Source organism: Stegostoma tigrinum, chromosome 16 (assembly GCF_030684315.1).
Source record: "Stegostoma tigrinum isolate sSteTig4 chromosome 16, sSteTig4.hap1, whole genome shotgun sequence".
Lineage (NCBI taxonomy): Eukaryota > Metazoa > Chordata > Chondrichthyes > Orectolobiformes > Stegostomatidae > Stegostoma > Stegostoma tigrinum.
In genome coordinates this window covers 3,695,562-3,711,531 of record NC_081369.1, presented here as the reverse complement: position 1 = coordinate 3,711,531, position 15,970 = coordinate 3,695,562, and the positions used below count along the sequence as shown (strand labels likewise).

Genomic DNA, 15,970 nt, shown 5'->3' with positions numbered 1-15,970 from the left:
GAAACTTGCACAACACAGCTGCCCTGTCTGAGTACATCAGAAATGTAGCAATTATAAAATAATTCCAAAACACAGGGACTGCATCCAAAATAGAACTGAGTTCTGTTCATCCCTTGCCCCTTGTTTATTGATCTTGCTATCAAACAAGATTACTTGTATGCCAAAGAGTATAAGTTGCAAGTGATAAACAAAACTAAATGATCCCACAGCCAATGGAGTCAGATCTAAGTTCTGAATCCTGCCACAACCAATTATGAATGCTGGTGGCCATTAAACAACTCATGGGAGGAAGCTTTACAAATATCCCCATCCCTAATGATGGGAGAGCCTAGCATTTCAGGGCAAAAGATAAAGCTGAAGCATATGGAACGTAGAGCATAGAACAGTACAGCACAGTACAGGCCCATCGGCCCATGACGTTGTGCCGACCTATTATCGTACTAATATCAGTCTACCCTGCATACTCAACATTTTACTATCCTCCATGTGCCTATCCAAGAGTCGCTTAAGTATCTGACTCCACTACCACTGCTGGCAGCGCACTCCACATGCCCACCACTCTGTGTGAAGAATCTGCTTCTGATATCTCCTCTGTACCTTCCTCCAGTCACGTTAAAATTATGTCCCCTCATAATAGTCATTTCTGCCCTGGAAAAAAATCTCTGAGTATCCACTTATCTGTGCATCATCATCTTGTAAACCTCTATCAAGTCACCTCTGATCCTCCTTCGCTCCAATGAGAAAAGCCCTAGTTCCCTCAACCTTTCCTCATAAGACCTGCCCTCCAGTCCAGAGAGCAATCCTGGTAAATCTCCTCTGCACCCTGTCTAAAACTTACACATCTTTCCTGTAATGAGGTGACCAGAACTGAACACAATATTCCAAGTATGATCTAACCAGAGTTTTATAGAGCAGCAGCATAACCTCACGGCTGTTAAACTCAATTTCCCTCCCAATGAAAGCCAACACACCATACACTTTCTTTACAACCCTACCAGCTTGGGTAGCAGCTTTGAGGGATCTATGGACGTGGACTCCAAGATCCCCTTCTCCTTCCATACTGCTGAGAATCCTGCCATTAGACCATAAGACCATAAGACATAGGAGTGGAAGTAAGGCCATTCGGCCCATCAAGTCCACTCCGCCATTTAAATCATGGCTGATGGGCATTTCAACTCCACTTCCCTGCACTCTCCCCATAGCCCTTGATTCCTTCTGAGATCAAGAATTTGTTGATCTCTGCCTTGAAGGCATCCAATGTCCCGGCCTCCACTGCACTCCGTGGCAATGAATTCCACAAGCCCACCACTCTCTGGCTGAAGAAATGTCGTCTCGTTTCAGTTTTAAATTTCCCCCCTCTAATTTTAAGGCTGTGCCCACGGGTCCTAGTCTCCCCACCTAACGGAAACAACTTCCTAGTGTCCACCCCTTCTAAACCATACATTATCTTGTAAGTTTCTATTAGATCTCCCCTCAACTTTCTAAACTCTAATGAGTACAATCCCAGGATCCTTAGCCATTCATCGTACGTTAAACCTAGCATTCCAGGGATCATCCGTGTGAATCTCCGCCGGACATGCTCCAGGTCTATTATGTCCTTCCTGAGGTGCGGGGCCCAAAATTGGACACAGTATTCTAAATGGGGCCTAAATAGAGCTTTATAAAGCCTCAGAAGCACATCGCTGCTTTTATATTCCAACCCTCTTGAGATAGGCGACAGCATTACATTCACTTTCTTAATTAGGGACTCTACCTGCAAGTTAACCTTTAGAGAATCCTGGATCAACACTCCCAGATCCCCTTGTACTTCTGCTTTGCGAATTTTCTCACCATTTAGAAAATAATCCATGCCTGTATTCTTTTTTCCAAAGTGCAAAACCTCACATTTACTCACATTGAATTTCATCAGCCATTTCCTGGACCACTCTCCTAAACTGTCTAAATCTTTCTGCAGCTTCCCCACCTCTTCAGCACTACCTGCCTGTCCATCTATCTTTATATCATTGGCAAACTTCGCCAGAATGCCCCAGGTCCCTTCATCCAAATCATTAATGTACAAGGTGAACAGCTGTGGCCCCAACACTGAACCCTGCGGGACACCACTCGTTACCAGTTGCCATTCCGAAAAAGAGCCTTTTATCCCAACTCTCTACCTTCTGTCAGACAGCCAATCCTCAATCCAAGCCAGTAGCTCACCTCGAACGCCATGGGCCTTCACCTTACTCAGCAGCCTCCCGTGAGGCACCATATGAAAGGCCTTTTGGAAGTCTAGATAGATAACATCTACTGGGTTTCCCTGGTCTAAAATAGCTGTTACCTCTTCAAAGAATTCTAACAGGTTTGTCAGGCACGACCTCCCCTTACTAAATCCATGCTGACTTGTTCTAATCTGACCCTGCACTTCCAGGAATTTAGAAATCTCATCCTTGACAATGGATTCTAGAATTTTATCAACTACCGAGGTTAGGCTAATTGGCCTATAATTTTCCATCTTTTGCCTTGATCCTTTCTTAAACGGGGGGTTACAACAGCAATTTTTCAATCATCTGGGACTTTCCCTGACTCCAGTGACTTTTGAAAGATCACGACCAAAGCCTCCGCTATTTCCTCAGCCACCTCCCTCAGAACTCTACGATGTAGCCTTTCGGGGCCAGGAGATTTATCAATTTTTAGACCTTTCAGCTTTTCTAGCACTTTCTCTTTTGTAATGCCTACCGTACTCAACTCTGCCCCCGGCTCTCCCTAATTGTTGGGATACTACTCATGTCTTCCAGTGTGAAGACTGATGCAAAGTACTTATTAAGTTCTTCAGCTATTTCCTTATCTCCCATCACTAGCCTTCCAGCATCAATTTGGAGCGGCCCAATATCCACTTTTGCCTCTCGTTTGTTTCTTATGTATTGAAAGAAGCTTTTACCATCATTTCTAATGTTGCTAGCTAGCCTACCTTCATATTTGATCCTCTTCTTCCGTAATGCTATCTTTGTTATCCTCGGTTTGTTTTTGTAGCCTTCCCAATCTTCTGATTAAAAAGGGACTCACCCAGGCTGAGCACTAAAGTGACCAGGAAATAGGCTGCCCCGGGACTTGAACTCAGAGACCAGCGGCCACAAACTCGCGCGCTCACCATTACGCCACAGCAACTACAGCTGTATTCAAATTCGACCTTCCGAAATGAATCACCATGCTTTTCAGGGTTGAATTCCATCCGTCACTTCTGCACCCAGCTCTGCATCCTGTCAATGTCCTGCTGCAACCCACAACAGCCCTTGACGCTGTCCACAACTCCACCAACCTTCATGTCATCGGCAAACTTACCAAACAATCCTTCCCCTTCCTTATCTGATTCGCAACAATCTTAAGCCAGAAGTGCTGAGTGGATAATCCATCTTGGCTTCCTTCAGTGGTCCCCAGTATTATGAGCAAAATCAAATTTGCTGGAAAAGCTCAGCAGGTCCGGCAGCATCTGTGAAGGAAAAACAGAGTTAATGTTTTGGGTCCAGTGACCTTTCCTCAGAATCCTTCAAACTTTCAGTCCTTTGACTCACTTTGTTATTCAGTAATAGTAGCCCTCAAACAACAACATAAAAAAATGCATTAACAGTCGAGATAATAAAGTGTGAAGCTGGATGAGCACAGCAGGCCAAGCAGCATCTCAGGAGCACAAAAGCTGACGTTTCGGGCCTAGACCCTTCATCAGAGAGAGGGTCTAGGCCCAAAACGTCAGCTTTTGTGCTCCTGAGATGCTGCTTGGCCTGCTGTATTCATCCAGCTTCACAATTTATTATCTTGGATTCTCCAGCATCTGCAGTTTCCATTATCACTTAACAGCCTAGATGTTGAGTTCTGAGGAAGGGTCACCAGACCCAAAATGTTAAATCTGTTTTTTCCATCACAGATACTGCGAGAGCTGCTGCGCTTTTCCAGCAATTTTATTTTTGTTCCTGATATACAGCTTCCACAGTTCTTTCGGTTTTTACCCAGTATTATGATGCCTGTCTTCACCCAATTCCACTTACTCCATGTGATGTCAAGAAATGGTTGGAGGCACTGCATACTGCAAAGACTGTGGCTGCTGGCAACACTCCGACATTATACTGGAAACATGTGCCCTAGAACTTGACGCATCTCCAGCCAAGTTGTTCCAGTACAGCTACAACACTAATATCTACCCAACAGTGTGGAAAATTGTCCTGTTGTGTGGCACAAAAAGCAGGACAGTTCCAAATTGGCCAATTACCGCGCTGTTAGTCCACTCGTGATCAACAGTGCTATCAAGCAGCACCTGTTCAGCAATAACCTGCTCAGTGACACCCAGTTTGAGTTCTGCCAGGGTCGCCCATCTCCAGGCCTCATTACAGCCTTGATTCAATCATGAGCAAAAGAGCTGAATTCTAGAGGTGAGGCGAGAGCGACAGTCTTATCCATCAAGGCCACATTTGAATGAGCACGTCATCAAGGAGCCTTAGCAAAACTGGAATCAAGGGACAAACACTCCACTGGTTGGAGTCATACCTGGCACATAAAAAGATAGTTGTGTTTGCTAGAAGTCAGTCATCACAGCCCTAGGATATCTCTGCAGGAGTTCCTCAGGGTAGTGTCCGAGGCCCAACAATCTTCACTGCTCATCGATGACCCTCCTTCCATAATTATGATCAAAAGGTAAAGTCTTCCTTACTAACATCTGGAAGTTAGTACCAAAATTGGGAGAGATGTTTCATAGACTAGTCAAGCAACAGTCCGACATAGTCATACTCATATCACAACCTACAGACAATGTAAGAAATCATACCTTACAGATAATATTCCAGATATCAGGGCATTGAGCATAGGAGTTGGGATGTCAGGTTGCACCTGTACAGGACATTGGTGAGGTGACTTCTAGAATATGGTGCACAATTCTGGTTGCCCTTCTATTGGAAAGATGTTATTAAACTTGAGAGAGTGCAGAAAAGATTTACTAGGAATTTGCTAGATCTGGAAGATTTAAATTATAGGGAGAGGCTAAATAGACTTTTTTCCTGGAGTGTCAGAGATTGAAGGGAGACCTAATAGAGAATTATAAAATCATGATGTGCATGGGTGGGGCGAATAGCAAAGGTCTTTTTCCTAGAGTAGGTGAGTCCAAAACTAGAGGGCATAGGTTTAGGTGAGAGGGGAAGGATTTAAAAAGGACCTGAAGGGTAACATTTCACGCAGGGTGGTGCATGGATGGAATGAGCTGCCAGTGGAACTGGCACATATTACAAAATTTAAAAGCCATCCAGATGGCTATTTGAATCGGAATGGTTTAGAGGAATGTGGGCCAAATGTTGCCACATGGGACTGGGTCAGACTGGGATTTCTGATTGGCACAGAGAAGTTGAACCAAAGAGTTTGACTCCATGTTATATGACTATGTGATGATGTTCACTGATGATCACTTTAATGTGGGGACTGTTAACAGTGTTGTGAATTGTCACAGTAAGTTTTTATTATGTTGAAAGTGTTATTGCACACTTGTTGATGTTGTTGTCTGTGTCCATGTTCAAATGCAACAAGATCTGGATAATATCCAGGCTTAGGCTGACAAGCAGCAAGAAACATTCGTACCACACAAATGCCAGGCAATGGCCATCTCCAATAAGAGATTATATAACTACTGTCCTTGACATTCAATGGACTGAATCCCTTATTATCTACATTCTGGGTAGTTGCCGTTGACCAGAAACTCATCACATAAATACAGTGTCTACAAGAACAGGCCAGAGGCTAGCAATACTGCCACAAGTAACTCACCTCCTTAATCTCCAAAGCTTGTCCACCATCCACACGGCATAAGTCAGGAGTGTGATGGAATACTCCCCACTTGCCTGGATGTGTCCAGCCCGAACAACACTCAAGAAGCTTGACACCATCCAGGACAAAGCAGCCCGCTTGGTTGGCACCACACACACAAGAATTCACTCCCTCCACCACTGACACTCTGCAACAGCATCGTGTACAAAGTACAAGATGCATCGCAGAAATTCATCTAAGATCCTTCGACAACATCTTCCAAACTCATGATCATTTCCGTCTAGGAGGATGCGAGCATCAGATACATAGGAAGGCTGCCACTTGCAAATTCTCCTCCACTCACCATCTGGACTTGGAAATATGCTGCTATTCCTTCACTGTCCCTGAGTGAAAATCCTATAATTCTCTCCCCAATGCACGGTGGATCTATTTGCAGCATATGGACCGCAGCGGTTCAAGAAGGCTGCTCCTCAAAACCTGCCTCTTGTACCAAATGTTTTGTTACTTTTCCTGCTATCTTCCATATAGTGTCAAATCTTGATTGACAATACTCCTGTAAAGCTTCTTGAAATATTTTGTTACGTTCAAGGTGCTGTGTAAAGTTATTGTCACTTCAGTACTGTACTGAGGGAATTCTGCTTTGTCAGAGATGGCGTTTGTATCCTCAAATAGGCAGAAAAGATCTTGTGACACTATTACAAAGATAAGCAAGGCCTAAATGTATTCATCAATCAGCTCTAATTTTGATGTCCTCGTCAGCATTTAATCATTCGTTTAGTTCTTAGTCTGTTGGTTTCTCCACATAGGTCCTTATCTCCACTCTCATTAAGTGCAAGCATCATAAGGAAATTGTGGTCAACTAATTAGCCATTCATCAACAGGTCTGACGGGTTCACATGAATCACTGTTTAGCATTACTGTCAATGCCACGCCCTTTGTTTAGAAGTTTTTAAAAGAAGAAAATGAAATTAGAGAAACACAGTGTGAGACCATACTTTAAGACCACAGAATTTAATCAGTTGTTTTCTTTCACTTCCTTTTCATTCTTTAATGATGACAAAGTTGTTTAAACACCAGTGTTCAGTCTTTCATTCACTGGTTGAGGATTTATTCTTTCACTGTCCCCGAAGGTGTTTTTTTCCCCTTTCACAAGGGAAGTGGAAGACTGCTAGCTGTTGTGGGAGTCTTTCGAGTATACTTGCACACAAAAGACAGAGAAAAAGATTTTTTAAATGTTTTCTCTTCACAGGCTGGATGTTTTCTGCCATAGAAGCCATGGTCACCTCGCCAAAACATTGTTAAGCAGGTGTTCCTTAGATCAAAATCCATTTCTTTGTAGAGTCTGTGGTCACTCTCACAGTTCCAGAAAAATGCAACATTGTAATCAATTCATCATACTCTCCAGTAGTAATATCATTCACTTATTGTCCGCAATCCTGAAATTAAAGGAAATAAAAAGTGGTCTTTACGCTAATCTGATATTAACTCCACTTTCCCGTTGACCCCCAATAACCCTTCACCTGCTTGCTTTATAAACATATAATCACCTATGTTACGTTCTATCAGCAGCCATAGAGGGATTTCAGCCCTTGTCTCCAGGTACTAGCCTGGACCCTTACCACTGTGTCACCTTCTTGCCCAGTTACATTGGCTGGTTTCTTGGAAAAGAACCACCAGAGCCGGACTGCACAGCCCAGGTGGAAAGAGGATTAACATACCTTAAGAGTGTATACTGTGCAGCAGATATGCCAAATAATATTGATATTTATTTGAAAGTGATGTGGCCTTGCTGTATTAGTTCCTTGGATGTTTGTTATTTAAATATTAATAATCCACCAGCTGTACTCTATTTACAGTAACACTACCTATTTTGCCTGACCTTAGTTCCTATTCTAGAGACTCCTGACAGTAATCTGTAGAGAAGTCTAGTCTCCTGTATTCCACTTTCTGATGGCTGTCTTGATTCTGTTTACAAATGCATTGAAATGAGCCACTTTTGCATCTTGAAAATTTAAACAATGATGTCTCAGTAGTGTGAGATAACAAAGTGTGGAGCTGGATGAACACAGCAGGCCAAGCAGCATCTCAGATGCTGCTAGGCCTGCTGTGTTCATCCAGTTCCACACTTTTGTTATCTCGGATTCTCAGCATCTGCAGTTCCCATTATCTCTGTCTCAGTAGTGTTCTTGACTGATTCTCCTGTTGAGCTTAATATCTGAGGTTGACATTCTGATCTTTATTGGTGCTGTCGGAATTGCAGGGGTTTGCATTTGTCCATTGCTGTACATGTTTTACTGACCAAAGCAAAAGATTAGGTGTTTGACAAACTGTCTGTACGAGAATAAGATCTTTGGCCTTGCACAATAGTTTCTCATTCTTGGAGAACAGTTTCACCTGCAAATCAAATCAATATCGGCTTCACTTTTGCACAGATTTTTCTTGTGAAATGATAAATTGTTAGAATATTATTAAATAACATCCCATAACGTTCCTTAGCACAGACAGATTTCTTAAGAGTATTAGCAAAAAGAGGCATTCACCCCTTCTACCTGCTCCTTTCTGAAGAATTGTGCGAAGTTTATAGTCAAGAGCAGTTAATCATTTATTTACAATGACACCAATTATATTTTATATTCTATAGTGATGAATTTGTAATCTCAGCAAAGACACAGCACTCCCAATATTTCAACATCTTTACCTATTCTTGAACTTTTCTGTTTCCTTCATTTTTGCAATCCTGTTGTAAATAACTCAATTAATAGAGCACTAGTCCGTTTGATGGGAGTTTGCTACAGTTGTGATTCTTTGTATGAAATATCTTCTCACTAGTCTCATCTGCAATTTTCTAATTTTGTTTTCATGCCCTCTGGCATTTTATGAGCTCAAGACATTGCTTGTGTCAAAGTATGTCAAGAGAAGTGAAATTCATTAGCCTTTTGGATACAGGCCATGTCCCATGGCCAATGTTCTTTGGAGTTTTGTGAGAGATTCTGGCCCAGCCTGTCTCTTGGTGGTCACAGTATGCAATCAAGCAGAATACGCAAGGAACAATCTTTTAAGGCATTATACCTGTTGTGTTAGTTCAATCTGTGCTCTCGTTTGATATTGCTATTTTCCGCTGTATATGTAACAACTGCTATTGCATCTATCATCACCTATGAATGAATAACAATTGCTTTGCTGTTCAGTGATATACTTGTCAGCCTGAAGCAGGTAGAGCTTCCTTCACTCCAACATCTGCATGACTGAAGGCATTGGAGCTAATGTTAACCTATTTTGTCCAGCAGGAAACTGACAGGATTGAGCATAACTCTGGAATTACAGTGGACATGAATTTTCATTCCATTGACACTGAAGAGTATTATCAATCAGGACATAAATCCCGCATATCTAAATAATCTCTAGCATTTAGAAATGATCTAACTGAACCATAGAAAATTCTCATAGGGTTCAACACAGTAGTTGACAGAACCTGTTTCTCGTGGCTGGAACCAGGATGCATGGTTTCAGAATAAGAGGGAGGTCATTCTGGATTGAGACGCATTTTTTTCTTTGCTCAAAGGGTGATGAACTATCTATCCCAGAAGGCTGCAGTGGGGTAGTCATTGACTACATCCAACTCAAAGTTTGGTGGACTTTAAGATATTAACAGTAATAAGGGATGCTGAGAATGGTGTGGGAAAATCGTGCTAAGGTGGAAAATCAACCATGTAGCTGAATAGCAAAGCAGGCTTGAAGGGCCAAATGGCTCCTGTATCTATTTCCTATGTTCCTAATCCCCACATTTTGTCAATTTCTCACTAGGGGAGTTAGTTTGATAATATCCTCAAAATGTGTGACTCCAACCAGTAATATCACGCTTTGCTGATGCTGATTTGACTTTCTTAGTAAGAGGTTCTTTGGTGTTCTGCACAGCCCTGAGACAAAACACAATCCATATCCCTCAAATTACCCACTTGATTCTTTAGAACATATTGCATACTCCACCACTCGCCTTGTCTCTGAAGTCACATCTCTCAGTCACCTTTAAGAATATTAAAACCCTCATACTTAGCTAATTGCCAGAAGATCAGTTTCCACCACCCTATCTGCATTAGGCTTCCAAAGTGTTTCTCAACACACCCAGATTCAGACCAGATTCAGCACGGTACCCCACAGTTTGTTCCAGAGTACCAACTTCAATATTTTCATCTTAAATCCTTCCAATATTTCATTGAATTCCATTCAGAAAATCCTTCATAACATCCAAGCACATGCTTGCCAAATCACCATACTACTTCACCTTTATGATAGAGCCATCCGCCACAATGCAATTTTTCTGCCAGTTTGTTACCAAGCTGCCTGTGTCCTCATTGCTTCTCATGGGGTACCCCCAGCATCACAAATTCTGTCTTCTATTCACTCTGTATGATATAAAGAAATTAGGGCATTGAATACACCCGAAAGCTTTAGGCCCTGACAATGTTTTTGCTGTAGTACAGAAGACTTGTGCTTCAGAATTAGCCATGGTGTTGCGTAGTTGTTTTGAGCTAACTGCAACAAGGCATCTACACAATAATGTGGAAAATTTCCCAGTTGGTTCCACTCACAAAAGTAGGACTAACTCAATCCAAGCAATTACCTGCTATTGCATTGTTCTCAATTATCAAAAAAGTGATGGAAGGTGTCTAAGGTTTTAGAGTAGATTTGTAGTTTGGGTTGTGGGTGTTGTGGTTGGTAGGCTTGCCATCCTGGTTCATTGTTCTGCAGACGTTGCATGACCCTTCTGGATAACATCATCAGTGCAGTCTCCGATGAAGTGCCGTTGTGTTCTCCCGCCTGTTATGTAAACTCTGGAGTCCGTTGAACTGGATTACCTCACTTCTGGTTTTCCTTTGCAGTGGAGTGTATATGGGGTCGAGCTCTATGTGTCATTTTCTGTGTGCTATCAAGTAGTACTTACTGAACAACAACTTGGTCACCATGCCTTACTTTGGGTTCTGCCAGGGCCACTTAGCTGTAGACATCATTACAGCCTTGCTGTAAGCAATGGATAAAACAGTTGACTGCTGTTGACATTAAGGTACTAATTGATTCAATTTGGCATCAAAAAAACCTCAGCAAAATTCAAGTTCACGAGAATTAGGAAGAAAGTCTTCACTGGTTCAAATCATACTTAGGGAAAAGATAGATGATTGTCATTTTTAAAAAAAATTGAGATGTGGGTAAGGCTGATATTTGTTACCGATTCCCAATTACCCTCAAGCAGGTGGCAGTAAATTATCTTCCTAAAATCCTGTATTCTGTGAGGGTCAGGAACAAAGTTTCAGGATTTTGATCCAGAGACAATTAAAAAATGCTAATATAGCTGCCAGTCATGATTGTGTGTGACTTGGAGGGGAAGATACAGGTGTTGGTGTTCCCATACATCTGTTGCCCTTATGCTTCTAGATTGCTGAGGTTGCATATTTGCAATGTATTGTTGAAACTTGCAAAGGCGCTGCAATACATCTTCTTTACGATGAATAATACTGCCACTCCGTGGGAGTGAATGTTTACATTGGAAGATGGACTGCTGATCAAGTGGGCTACTTTGTCTTGGATGGTTTCCATATGGCAATCCTCCACTTTGTAAAAGAAACAATGCAAATCCATGTTGAACTAGCCTCACTGACCAAAACTATTCTCATTAGATAGCTTAAGGAAGCAGGAAACAATATCAGCTCTGACAATAATCCGCAATCCAGCAACAATGAGATGATATGTGAGACTGCATTTTCATAGACCTCACATGATTCTCTAAAGCTTTAAAACGACAGGCGGAAGTCTTGCCACCATTTCAACATATGCGATTTTTGTTGACAATGGAAGTGAGTGTGGTGAGGAATGATTCATAAAGGCAAGAAACTGGTCCTTGAGAGCATTTTCTGCAAGGTACTCAGTTTAGCAATCAGTGAAACATCTCAGAGGCGTCTCTTTGGATATTTGACCTTCATCAAAGCACATACATTTAGTAACGTCATGACAGCTGTGACTCAGTTGATAACATTGTTGCCTTGGAATAGAGGTTGTAAGTTCAGGCTTTAATGCATGCAAAGGCAGGGATTTCTCATTCACTGAAATTTTCATCCATTTTCTCAAATCGATATAAAAGATCCTGTGGCACAATTCAAATGAATGCAATCTACCTTATTTTCCTGGCCAATATTTGTCTCTCAAACAACAATGCTAAGACAGATCTGATTATCATCACATTGTGGTTTGTAGATAATTGCTACACTCTAATCACCTACTATGTTTTGTCTGTCAAACAACAATGCTAAGACATATCTGATTATCATCACATTGTGGTTTGTAGATAATTGCTACACTCTAATCACCTACTATGTTTTGTCTGTCAAACAACAATGCTAAGACATATCTGATTATCATCACATTGTGGTTTGTAGATAATTGCTGCACTCCAATCACCTACTATGTTTTCAACATTACAACAGTGATAGCACTTTAAAATTAGTTTACTGCCTAAAGCAGTTTGGGGTGTAAAAAAGTTTTGAGAAGTGTTCTATAAATACAAGACTTTTTATAGATCATGGGTACTCAATTGGTTAAATGTGCCTAATTTTGCCTTACAGTGCCTAGCTTTCACGCTTGCTTGGCTAAGTAGTAAAATGTTAAAATAGAGTTCTTAGGAACATAGATAATAAAATGTGAGGCTGGATGAACACAGCAGGCTAAGCAGCATCTCAGGAGCACAAAGGCTGACGTTTCGGGCCTAGACCCTTCATCAGAGAGGGGGTTGGGGAGAGGGAACTGGAATAAATAGGGAGAGAGGGGGAGGCGGACCAAAGATGGAGAGAAAAGAAGATAGGTGGAGAGGAGAGTATAGGTGGGGAGGTAGGGAGGGGATAGGTCACTCCAGGGAAGACGGACAGGTCAAGGAGGTGAGATGAGGTTGGTAGGTAAGAGATGGAGGTGCGGCTTGGGGTGGGAGGAAGGGATGGGTGAGAGGAAGAACAGGTTAGGGAGGCAGAGACAGGTTGGACTGGTTTTGGGATGCAGTGGGTGGGGGGGAAGAGCTGGGCTGGTTGTGTGGTGCAGTGGGGGGAGGGGACGAACTGGGCTGGTTTAGGGATGCAGTAGGGGAAGGGGAGATTTTGAAACTGGTGAAGTCCACATTGATACCATATGGCTGCAGGGTTCCCAGGCGGAATATAAGTTGCTGTTCCTGCAACCTTCGGGTGGCAGCATTGTGGCAGTGCAGGAGGCCCATGATGGACATGTCATCTAGAGAATGGGAGGGGGAGTGGAAATGGTTTGCGACTGGGAGGTGCAGTTGTTTGTTGCGAGCTGAGCAGAGGTGTTGTGCAAAGCGGTCCCCAAGCCTCCGCTTGGTTTCCCCAATGTAGGGGAAGCCACACCGGGTACAGTGGATGCAGTATACCACATTGGCAGATGTGCAGGTGAACCTCTGCTTAATATGGAAAGTCATTTTGGGGCCTGGGATAGGGGTGAGGGAGGAGGTGTGGGGGCAAGTGGGGCCCCAAGATGACTTTCCATATTAAGCAGAGGTTCACCTGCACATCTGCCAATGTGGTATACTGCATCCACTGTCCCCCCACTGCACCACACAACCAGCCCAGCTCTTCCCCTCCACCCACTGCATCCCAAAACCAGTCCAACCTGTCTCTGCCTCCCTAACCTGTTCTTCCTCTCACCCATCCCTTCCTCCCACCCCAAGCCGCAACTCCATCTCTTACCTACCAACCTCATCTCACCTCCTTGACCTGTCTGTCTTCCCTGGACTGACCTATCCCCTCCCTTCCTCCCCACCTATACCCTCCTCTCCACCTATCTTCTTTTCTCTCCATCTTTGGTCCGCCTCCCTCTCTCTCCCTATTTATTCCAGAACCCTCAGCCCATCCCCCTCTCTGATGAAGGGTCTAGGCCCGAAACGTCAGCTTTTGTGCTCCTGAGATGCTGTTGGGCCTGCTGTGTTCATCCAGCCTCACATTTTATTATCTTGGATTCTCCAGCATCTGCAGTTCCCATTATCACTGATCAAGTTCAATAACTTTAGAGCCTGATTCTGTCAGACCTTGTTTTTTTTTAACCTACTCTCACACCTGATCCTGTAATGACATAGGTTGCCTATTCTCTCCTACATTCAACTGTCACTGTCACTTATTCAGTTTCTCTTCTGTCCTAGCCTACTATCAATAATCCCCTTATCTGCCCAACTCTTTCATATGTCTCTTTCTCTGGGTTCCATCTCCACTTGTCCATCTCGTCTTCTGAATAAATACTACATTTTCCTAGCTGTGGTCAAATCTGTTCAAGAGTCATCGGACTCAAAATGTTAACTATGCTTTCTCCCCATAGATGCTGCCAGGCCTTCTGTGTTTTGCACCAATTTCTGTTTTTGCGACAAAATCACCCTTTGCCTCCTATTTACAAACCACTTTTGGATCCAGTTTGCCAAGATGCTTTGGATCCCACTGCCTTCTACCTTTTTGGACTGGCCTTCCATATGGGACCTTGTCAAGGGCCAGACTGAAGGCCGTGCAAACTATACCAGCTCCATTACCCGCATCAATATATTCAGTCACCTTTTCAAAAAACGCAATTAAATTATTGAGATGGGATTCCCACCATCAAATCCATGCTGCTATCTCTGATCAGTTCTTGCCTTTCCAAGTCTTGATTAATCCTGTCACTCAGGATTTTTTCCAATAATTCCCCACCACTCACGTCAAACTAACTGGATTGTAATTACCTCTCCTTATTGTCCTTCTTGAACAAAGAAATCATAATAGTCATCTTCCAATCATCTGGCACTTCGCCTGAGGCTAGCAAAATTTTAAATATCCGCAGTCTCTTCCTTTGCCTTCCATACCAGCCTGGAAGACATCTCATCATGCCCTGGGGATTACTGCATCTGTATGGTCACTAAAACATCTAATGCCTCCTCCTTATTAATATTAACATATTCTAGAACCTGACCACCCTATTTGAAATCTGCAGTAACAATGTCTTCATCTGTTGTGTGTACAGGTGATACATTTTGATTTTAAGATTTGCCCGTGTCCTCTGGCTCAATGCACACATTGACCTTTTAGACCCTAATAGACCCCATTCTTTCCCTGGAAATATTCTTACTCTTAATTTACTAGGTTAAATAGCCACCCACTCAGCACCACTGTTGCTACATTGTCTGTAGGCAAACTTCAGTAACTTGCCCATGTTCTTTCAGTAGCATTTTCCAAATTCTCAACTTTCACTACCTAGAAGAACTTGAGCAGCATGTTCACAAGAAAACATTTAAGCCTTTATCCAAGGCAGGTATCTTCTTTTCTTTTACTCATATTGCAATTCTCTCATCATTGATTGATCAGAATTCTGGAATTTCTTACCAAATTGCTTTGTGGGAGCTTTTTAATTCTGAGGACTGCAACATTTAAGAAGAACTGCATCTTTCAAGGCAATTAGGATGCTGCCTTCCCTTACAGTCCAGTACCCTCCAGTTTTATTCTCCTTATCCTCCTCTTCATTTCTTCTGGGGTAGAATTCTGGTGTTAGGAGTCTAAGCCCAAGTGAGTTCTTTCTAATATGTGAGGTGCAAGGCAGAAACATATGGTTAATACATTGCACCGATATACACACATGATGATAGATGTAGCTAACAAGAAAGTGAAACATGACTGATTTTATTCCTCTTCTGTACAGCATAGTGGTTAGTTTACCAGCTGTTCACCATGGTGGACATGACTGCATAGTCCTGGTCTGGCCTTATCCATTACGTATTGTACACATGCTATCCATTTGGAAGCATGGGATCCTAATTACAGGGATCCTAGATTGATGCTTTTACACCTCCCTCAAACACAGGCATTGAGTCTAATATGCTCACACAACCCTCCCTAGAAATAAGAAGGCAGAGGAAAATAAGGCCAAATTTAACTTAATTGATTGATGTTCATCACTCATGAAACCCTGCATCTCAAATCAGGGTATCCTCATGTAAAATCTTTGAAGTTCTGACTTTTTCTTATTCATTCATGGGATGTGGATGTTGCTGACTGGGCCAGCATTTATTGCCAGTTACTAGTTACCCTTAATACGTTGATGGTGAGTTGCCTTCGTGAAGTGCTGCAGTCCACTTGGTACACCCTAAAGCTGATAGGGAGGGAGTTTCAGGATTTTGACTCAGCAA

At 42.6% G+C, this 15,970-nt stretch overlaps 1 protein-coding gene across 1 annotated transcript in view; it reads left to right on the top strand.

Moving 5' to 3' along the window:
- Positions 1-15,970, top strand: part of hydin (HYDIN axonemal central pair apparatus protein) — a 654,146-nt gene that overhangs the window by 354,508 nt on the left and 283,668 nt on the right. The gene's annotated exons all lie outside the window — the stretch shown is intronic.